Source organism: Silene latifolia, chromosome 1 (genome assembly GCF_048544455.1).
Source record: "Silene latifolia isolate original U9 population chromosome 1, ASM4854445v1, whole genome shotgun sequence".
Lineage (NCBI taxonomy): Eukaryota > Viridiplantae > Streptophyta > Magnoliopsida > Caryophyllales > Caryophyllaceae > Silene > Silene latifolia.
Window position 1 is genome coordinate 143,634,934 of NC_133526.1, and position 10,568 is coordinate 143,645,501.

The window sequence follows — 10,568 nt, forward strand, 5'->3', positions numbered from 1 at the left end:
GATCCATGGTAGGCACTGGAGTAGCTAGAGGCACATATGCCGAAGAAGCCTCAAAGGAGGTTAGCTTTTCAGCTAACCGAGTGGCAATGGCACCACAACTCAGGTACCGGGAAGAGGAAGAAGCCATCAAGGCAAGAGCAGCACAGACTATAGAAGGAGCGTTAAAGACCACCTTCTTGGCCCGCTCCGGGTTGAGGTACGACATCAAAAGCAAGACCTCATGGTTGTTCAACTTACTAATATCCTTTCGGTCATAGAGGAGGTTCGAAAGAGAGCGGAGGAAGACCCTCAAGGTAACATGCTGAACATCATTAATCAGCATGTTACTCGAGGTGGGAGCTTGCTTCCCAGTCAAGCAAGGCATTAGGCGGCAGACGCCACACTCAGCTGGAATGTCAGTGATGGAGTCCTTGGGAGGCTTGGCCAACCCAAGGTGAGAGGCAAACAGGTCCATAGTCAACAGAAAACTGGTATTCATCAATCTAAACTCAACAGTCTGACCCACTGGGTCATAGCTAAAAGAGCTCAGGAACTCCAAGGTAAGAAAAGGGTAAGTATGCTTCCTCAGCCTATACAAACCACTAAAACCCAAGGTCTCGAATATATGACGGATATCCGTCTCTATTTCCAACTCTTCTAACACACCGGTGTCTATACACTTTGTGGGTCTCATCTTGCGTTTTTGTAAAGCTACAAAACGCTCCCTTTGCTTAAAGTCGACAAAAACAACAGAAGGGTACTCAGAAACTGCGGGTACTACCGGTCCACTAGCCTCCCCCCTCTCAAGTGGATCAACCCTTCCCCGTTTACTCTGACGGGTTCCAAGGTTTAGTCTCGGCATCTGCTTTAGACATATGTTCAAACAATTTATATAAACATGCAAGCATATACTTCATGTAATTTGGGTTCTATATACTTAGTAAGTTTACTAATTCATCAACCAGTTCCATATTTGAAGCACATAAGTCATGCCACCAAACTTAGATGCTCAGCTAGGTACACACCAATTTACCAACAATTCTCAAAGATGTGAAGCACATATTTCACGTTGTTACTTTGAGTATGAAGATAAGTATACATGCTCATTAGCAGTTTCTACGATTTCAACATACAAGTTCATATTATTACTACTCATAAGCCATAGTGGTGAAGGTGATTATCATGATGGCCGCATATGCTCAGCGAATTTGAATACCCTATCATGCTTCTAAGGGTTGTTCTAGTACATTGCTAATTACATGTTACTAATTCAAGAGAATGAATAATTTATGACAAATCAATATCACCCTTCACTATTATGTAAAACAACTCAATTAAAATTTTCAGACGGTCTTTACAGCTGTGAAAATTGTGGCATGTATTCATCAATCATTGTTTCTATTATCATATTGAAGTTCAATTCATGCTTATATTGTCAATTACAACATCAATTTTCCAGTTCTAAGTCACGAATTTCCCATAAGGCACTTTTAAGACGGAGTTTTAAGGCAACTTTCCAAGGGTAAAATCATCAAAATTCATTCTTCCACATGATATAAACAATGTATAGTACTTAATTCCATCATCTAATCAATGTAAAACAATCAAAAATCAATTTCAAATTTGTAAACCCTAGAAATTTCGATTTCAACTTTGAAACTTTCTAATCTAATTTACAGCAATTAGTCACCAACAAACATGGAAAAGAGGCATGTGAATCATATTTCAACTATCTAAAGCAACTATTACTCATGTGAATCGAAAATTTCAGATTATCTCATCATTCTAACACATTCAAAGTAACATATCACATAAATTAAGAAGAATAATATACCTTGATTGATTAGTAAGATAAAGAAACGAATTAAACAAGAAAATCAACCCCAAGAATCACTACTAACCCAAGAGAAAGAGAGGATTTGAGAGAGATTAAGGGATTTGAGAGTGATATAGGATGGTTGTGTCGAAATATGGAGGAATAAGAAGAAGAAATAGAAAGATGAAGGGTTTTAAGAAAACCCGTAGGAATGCTGCACAGTAACCTACTCGATCGAGTGCCTGGGGTACTCGATCGAGTAACACCCTACTCGATCGAGTAGGAGCTAAATCATCGAGTAACTGCGGGATTTTCCCACATTCCGACGTTATAGCCTCCTAACTAGATCGAGTGAGGTCTACTTGGTCTAGTACGCACTCGCACTCGGTCAAGTATAGCTAAGTGCTCGATCAAAAGTACGAAGTAACTTGAAGATTCCTGCAAAAACAACACCGCGTGTCGATTCCAACTAAGTTCGGAATTTGGCACTCATTATCAAATTCATTCACGTATTACCATTATTAACAAAGTCTACCATATTTCCAAACAAATGAAGCTTATCCCACGTACACTACAACCTTTACCCTACTCGGTCTACTACTACCGAATCTCCCATAAACACATTCACGTCATTGTATTACTTTTAAGCTTACCATATATACTACTACTAAATTGAAACATTTAAACTAACATCGGTTCATTCTTTCACGTATTACATAATTGCGTACTTTTCGAAACAAACTAATCTGCCATGTTTCACATTCTATCATAAGCAATTTATTTTGCCTAAATCAAATATTACGCAGCGGAAAATTTCAGCTGAATAGCAAAGCATAAACACATTATCACATACTTGATTCGGGTCATTACTCACCTACATTATAATTATCATTATAGTCATCGCGGTAGGATCTATAACCTCACGTACAACTCCCGTCATCATAAATTCTATGGCAACTACCCACGTGTTCACTATTCATATTACACATTTGATTTCACACTTTCACGCATCTCCATGACAAGAAATTTCGTCACGCATCACATAGCTATCATATAAGCTCACTAATCATTCAAAGAACCCATAACTTCATCAACAATTACCATGTTCGATCCATACATTACTATCACACCGCTATTAATTCTAACAAAACTTAACCGGAGGTAGCTCCGGCACAATTAACATACCTAGTACACATAGAGACACGGACTCCACATTCCCATCCCGTGTGACTGGCTTAAGTGTCATGGGGCCAAGATTTTGAAATGAGGGCGCCTACTCACCCAAAATCTAGCATCAGCCGGGGCTCCCATTACACATACACCAGGTTCATTTTATTAGACTCTCTACATTCGTTATGTTCATTCGTTACAGGTTCCAAAATCGTCGCTCTGATACCACTTTGTAACACCCCCATATCCATAGGAGCCTTAACTAGGCCTTCCTTAGCATATAAGGGCATTACCATCTCGGTTGCCCGAGGAAAGTAATTATCAAACGTCAATAAAAGAACTATAAAGTTGTGTTACAAGTGATTTAAATCAAAATACAATACAAAGGTACAACTCAAGGACTACTCGCTATGACCATCATAACTCGTGAAGACTCGTCCCCGCCTGGACTCCAGCTATCCACAACATCAACACCTGCTAAGACCGACTGCTCACCATAAGGGATCACGGCAGACACATAACAAACAAACAACCAAACAAGGTCAGTACTGAGACAAGACAAGACAATGACAACTACAATCAACAATACAAACAACACTACCAACTCCAACCTCAGTCACCGCAACCCAATCAACTCTGTCACTGACTGTCCACTGGACCAGCCCTGCCAGTGGGGGACCGCAGCCGTTCCCACCTAAGCCCCGCTCATCGTACGAGCGATAACCCTGTCCATTAATGTGCACATCCCCTCCCGTGGCGGGTTCCACGAAGGGCGAAACTAGGGCGTGAAGTCACTCCCGCAAGTGACCCCACTCAGCCGAGAACGCATCTCGAGAACCATCAACAACGATCACCACCACAGTCACAACACACGCGAATACTATATCAAACAAGCACAACACTACCACAACGACCGACACACTAGACCGTCAACGAAACGAGTAGGCGAACCTACCTTTAAGCGACCGCAACCAATCCATGCCGACGATAACACATCCAAAACCAAGCAAAGCTTATTACCATCATGCAAATATCTATTACTACAAGCAAAACCCTAACTATAGAAGCAAAGGCACGGATGATGAATATGACATACCTAATAGGGGAAACTCAGCAAGAGACCGCTACCCGACTCAAGAGACGCTCTCCTAAGGCTCAAGAATCTTCACAAAGGCTTCCATGGAGGTTTTGAGGTGAAGGGAAGGGAAAGAGGCGGCTGAAGGATAGGAGGAAAGTGGCGAAAGTGATTTGCGGATTTAACAAAACGCGATATAAAACCCTCGCTGAAAACCGGGCACTCGATCGAGTACCCAACCTACTCGATCGAGTGGCCCCCTACTCGATCGAGTACCCTAGCTACTCGATCGAGTAGCCTCTACTCTATCGAGTACCACTCTTACAACGCACCCCAAGATGGTTTGGCATACTTCCCTAAGGTTACTCTCGCTTCCAAGGGCAGTCAACGTTGGTCAAAGGGTCCCTAAAAGGGCGGGTATTACAGATTGCAACAAAGACATCTTACTCCCTTCATACACAGGTTCTTCTGCTTTTTTTAACACCTCAAAAAAAGCAGTCACTTTAGGGTTTGGAGATTCGTCGACTTCTTCAGCATTAAGGGCTTCCTCCATTATTTGTTCAATATTATCACGTAACGCATGATTCACCATCTCTTGATAAGGGTTATTAGGCTCTATAATTAGTTCTTCTTCTGGTGGATACTCTTCCCCATGACACACCCAAACATAGTAATTCTCGCAAAATCCCTTTAACGAAAGATGTTTCTTCACCTCCAATTCACTTAATAGTACAAAATTGGTGCATTTTTTACAAGGACAGCGAATTTTATTGTTGGTTATATATTCAGTTTGTCCCTTAGCGTAATTAATAAATTCCATTACACCATTTACATATTCAACCCTCGGTTTTTTATTAGCATCCACTCTCTCGTACATCCACTTACGGTCTACTCTCTTCATAAGAAATCTACAAATATTTACACAAAAGAAATTCATAAATTACACTCAAGATAAGGGACTGAACTTTGACATTTTTTTCAGATAAGAACCTAAACTTAGAAAAACCTTTTCTAATATATGAGCTTGGTACTTTCAGGTAGCCATGTTAAAGAAGTGTGTTAATATTGCTAGTGGTACACCAAGCAGGTAAATGATCTTCTTTGGTTACTTAAGTGCACCAAAAAAATGCCTCCGATATTAAGAAATGTCATTTGTCGTGATTGCTTTGGAGGCTAAACAGATGCTTAGTTTTTTCCTTGCTTGTACAGAACTAATGTCTAAACTCTAAAGACTCTAAACTCATTTTGACCCGTGAACAGTCAGCTGCCTTTAGTTTTATTGCAGCTGCCTTCAATTCTTCATTTTATCCATCGTTCTCGTTCTTCCTATCTGTTTGTATGTCAGCGCTTTCATGCGTGTCTTAAGTTTTACTCTAAGAGGGAAAGCTAGAGAAGATAGTGAAGCTACTGTGAATTTGTGACAGTAGCGATCAGTGAGTCAAGAGAAAGTGTGCACTGAGTTTACCACGATACTTCAATGACTTGCTAACATTTGTCATTGTTAATAATTCGGTTTGTTCTAATAGCAAGTTACCTCAATGAAATGTCACATGTAGAAGGTGGAGGAAATAAATCATTTCACTACCAGCATTACTAATTAAGGATTTATATTGGACTAAACCAGTTAGTGAATTGGTAGTTAGTTCGTATCAAAAAAATTATTTGGATGTATTATAACTACCTTTTTCGATGGGTTGCGCCTAACATATTTCCAGCAATGTACGTGTTGTGATGCACATTGCACAATCCTTAACTGCTCCTTGAGACTGACATGTTCCACTATAACTGGGTATATTTGGTTTCAGGATAAAGAAATTGGCTGAAATGGAGGCTTTGGGTCTTTCACGGCTGTCGGTCATTATACTCGATATGCACACTAATGTTAAAGGCTACTCGTTGTTTACCCTTCACAGGCCCCTGCTTTCCTTTCATTTTTCTATAACTCTACCAAAAATTTCAATTAAACCATAAACAATGGCTAGTAAATCAAACCCTAACCAAATTCCAGTAAACAAGCATCAAAATTCATCAATCAAACATCCTAAATCAATGATAATAAAGCAATAAAATCAAAAACCCTAATTAACAATAAATAAATAAAATCGAATAAAAGAAGACAAGGGGATGAGACTTACCGTCGAGGGTGAGAAAGACGGCTGCAAGAGTGGTGGTCAGCGGCAAGGTTCAATTCCGCGGCGGTGATGGCTGAAGAACAGAAAAAAGGATGGAAAATTAAAAGAAGAAAAGGAGAAACGAGGGGAAGAACGGAATGAGAAGAGAAGAGAAAGAGGATACCGGCGGTGATGAGGCGGTGGTGAAGCGAGAACAACGGCTGCGGTGATTATGCGGTGGTGATGCGGTGGTGGAATTATATTTTGGAGTGAATTATATTTTGGTGAATTATGAATTATGAACAACGGCTGTCTACTTGTGTTTGACTAAAAGGGGTGGGTGTCTCAGAAATTCTATTTTTGTATGTTAATTACATATGCAACGGATAGGCGTTGCAAAGCACGTTGCATAAATTCCCGCGCCATGAATTATTAGGCGGGGAATTAGATGTGACGCATATCCGTTGCAAAATTTCCACATTCCGTCGCGTTTAATATCCGTCGCAAATATAATAGTATCTGTTGCAAGTAATGTTTAGCAACTACTTTTATCATCCGTTGCAATTATTCCGTTGCAAATAAGCCTTTTTCTTGTAGTGTGATCACCACCGTCACACGACAGTAATGTCAAAATCTAGTCAGCTAATCATTACCGATTAATGTGGATCAGTTGACAATAAAATATTACTTTCTCTTAGCATTCTTAATATGAGATTTAAACATGTGATCGCATTATTGTCGAGGACACATACTCCAACAATTTCAACATGTAGGGGAAAGACACTGCGTTTTTACCTATTATTCAACAGTGTTGGGATAGGTATATGTATGGTAAGAAAATGTATCAGGTGGTGAAAAAAATGAGAGATCTGAAGCAGCCTTTGAGAGAGTTAAATAAAAATGCTTTTGCTAATGTGGAGATGAGTGCTCAATTGGCACAGATGCAACTAAGGAATGCTCAAGTTGCCCTTCACGGGGATCCGACAAATTTGCAACTCCAAGATGATGAAAGAATGGCTGGTCAGGTGTATAGAGGCTTGTCTGAAGCTAGAGATAGTTTCTTAGCTCAGAAAGCTAAGATACATTGGTTAAAGGAGGGAGATAGCAATACTCAGTACTTTCATAGTCATATCAAGGAAAGAAGAATGATGAATAGGGTGCTGTCTATGAGGATATGACTGGTAATATGCGGACTACTTTGAATGGCATTAAGACTGCATTTTTGGAGTACTATGTTAATCTGTTAGACACTCATAAATCAGTTACTAGAGTACACTACCCAACTGTAAGAAATGGTACAACTGTCACTAATGCTCATGTTTATCTCTTATTGCAACTTGTTACCCCAAATGAGGTTAAAAGGCCTTATTTTCTATTCCTGCTACTAAGGCCCCTAGCTTGATGGCTTTTCCAGCCAATTTTTCAAAGATGCATATGATGTTATTGGAAAAGATGTTGAAGCTGGGGTTATATGATTTTTTTTTAGAGTGGGAAACTCCTGAAACAGGTGAATGCTATTGTGTTAACTTTAATATCTATGAATGGCTTTTGGGGCCTCAAATTCAAGTGCCTTGGGTTTCTGTGGTATGGAATACGCTGAATGTACCTAAGCACAATTTCATTGCTTGGGTGTATGTTCAGAATCGTTTAATGACTAAAGACAGATTAACTCAGTTTTGTATGGTTGTGGCAACTGGGTATGATATGTGTATGTTGCAGTATGAAATCACGCCCATTTATTCTTTGAGTGCGTGTACAACATGGCTTGTTTGGACAGGTTGAATGGATGGTTGGGTGTACATGTCCCAGTGAGTGAACCATTACAATGGTGCATTCAACTGAGGTGTAAATCTCTGATGCAAAAGAAGATTATTTGTGCTGTAGTCTGTGCTCTGATCTATATGATTTGGATGGCTTGTAACAAATGCCGAATTGAAAGCATGCCCCTCCATCATGTCTTCCTTATCCAAGAGTTGCAGAAGAATGTTAGGCTCAGGTTTCAACATCATCGATGGACTGTGAAACATAGGGTGCCAGGTTTATGGTTGGCTCAGATTGGTTTTTTGTAATGATGTGATAGAATTAGTATGTTAAAGTTGAAGGGTGTCATCTAGATGTAGATGGCCAAAAATGTTTGTAGTGGATGTATAGTGTACGGATTCATTGATTCATTAATATATTTTTTACCTCCCACAAAAAAAAAAGATTATTAATTTTTGCCTAATTTTGGGTTGCTTAATTGTTTGGCTAAGGGTTTAGGCAGGAAAAAAAAAACTCTTTATTGGTTTATGTTTTTTTTAGGGACTTGCTAAATCTCGCGGAACATTTTACTTAATTTCGCGAAAATTTCCCGTATTTCCCGACTTTACCCCTCTTATTTCAACCATCTAACCCTAAAATTATTTAGAATATAGAGAAGGGGAGGAAACCATCGTGCAATGCGACAACGCAAGGACGGAACACATACTACCGGGAACGGCCCAGGCCCACATGCCACCGGTGACAGTGCAGGCCTACATGATACCCAGCGACGCAATGACTTCGAGCCATTTACCACTAGCAACTACTCAAGGCCGCATACCACCACCGTTCCGATACATGGAAACAAGGAGGGAAGTTGGGTCGGCTGGGGACGGGGGCGGTTTCGACGACAGTTTGGTCCACAGACCACCGAGTACGCGACTCGAGGGTATAGACTATATGTTCGACCCGCGGGAGTTAGAGTGCGTTGAAGAACTCGAGGGCGGTGCGGTGACACGCCGCTGGGGATGAGCACTGGGAATGAGGTTGGGCCACTGGGAGGAGGGGTGGTCAACTAGTCAGGGTGGTGACTGATGAGGGTGAGGAGGTCAGGGAAAGGGGCTGGTAGTTTAGGGTTTTTCCTTTTTTTTTGAGAGTAAGGGTAAGAAGCGCTTATAAGGGAAAAATGCGTGGGATATAGTAAAATGATGCGTGAGATTTAACAATTACTCCCTCTAGCTTTCTGTTTTATTTCCATTTCAATAAAATATTTCTCACATATATTAGAGAAATGAGAAAAAAATTTATTTTAGGAGGGAATACTTTTTTTATCGGTGTAGGTAGATAGATTACGAAACCAAAAATAGGGAAAAAAAGAAGGTATCTTAGGAGTGTCACTGAATATGAGGCTAGATGAATGGAAAAAAATTATTGGTCAAGACTCAATTTTCTACTAACTTTTATTACTTTTTCATTGTCCAATTCATCTCAAACTCACCTCAAACTCTATAAATTATCCCATCCATTATCATCCATGTATGACGACCGGTATGAGTCTCACTCCTTATAAACAAATAACAATGATAATTTTTTGAGTTATTTCACGGGAATAATCCAAACTAAGACTCTCCTTCTCATAATAATCTGAACATCATTTTAACTCATAATAATCCTATCTTTAACCATGCTCCTCTCAAATTAGACTAGGTGACCTCTTACCTATACAATCGGTTGCCTTAAAAGAATATGTTTGCCTTTGCCTTTCTTTTACACACCCGCTCCGTCTTCTTTTTCTTCTTTCTACTGTAAAAGTAAAACACCAAAAACCCAAAGCTTCCACTAATGCAACCCAGCCACGACTAAGCTGTGGAACCCCTCTCCTCTTCCCACTCTTGAACTTACTACCATTTTCGGTCACACATCTCTTCCTCCGAACAGAAAAGGTTTTATAATTATTGAAAAATCGATACTTTAAATCCCAGATCTACAAAAAAAAGGTTAATATTTGACGAAAAATTTCGCTTGTGGTTATGTTGAGGCGGACGATTGATTGAACGGCGGCAAACACAGTGATTGGTGGTTTTAGCTGATCGCGGCAGCTGAAATGTGGACGGATCAGAGAAGTCGATGACCAGAAAATGCCGACGTACAGGGTAGTTTAGTCTCTGAATTGTGAAGATGGGGACAATGGTGTTTTGTTGTCACTTGTCAGACCAACCAATTGCTACATAATAGCAATACATAGCTCCACTAAACAACCCAATCTGGAATACTAATAGCTGATTTTTAGGTGCAAAACTAACACGGACTTCGCAAAACTAACACGGATTTCGCAAAAGACCACCCCAATTATGATATTGTTAGGATCACTTTCATTTCTCTCCTTCTAAGATGCTTGGAATACTGATTTTTCTGGATTTTGATGAAATTTGGGGAAGCTCATTAATTTAAGAAGATGAAGATCAACAAACAAGGGGGAAACACCAGGAAAAATAGAAAAGAAATAGACTTTACATAGTCACCTGTTGGGAAACCTGTGATATCAAGTAAATTATGGGATCGGTTTAGTACAAGTTAAATGATGTCAAAGTTCGGATTTTTTTCAGTTAAACGTTAGGTTGGATTAATATGAGAAGAGAGGACTTAGTTTGGATTATTCGCATGAAATAATCCTTAT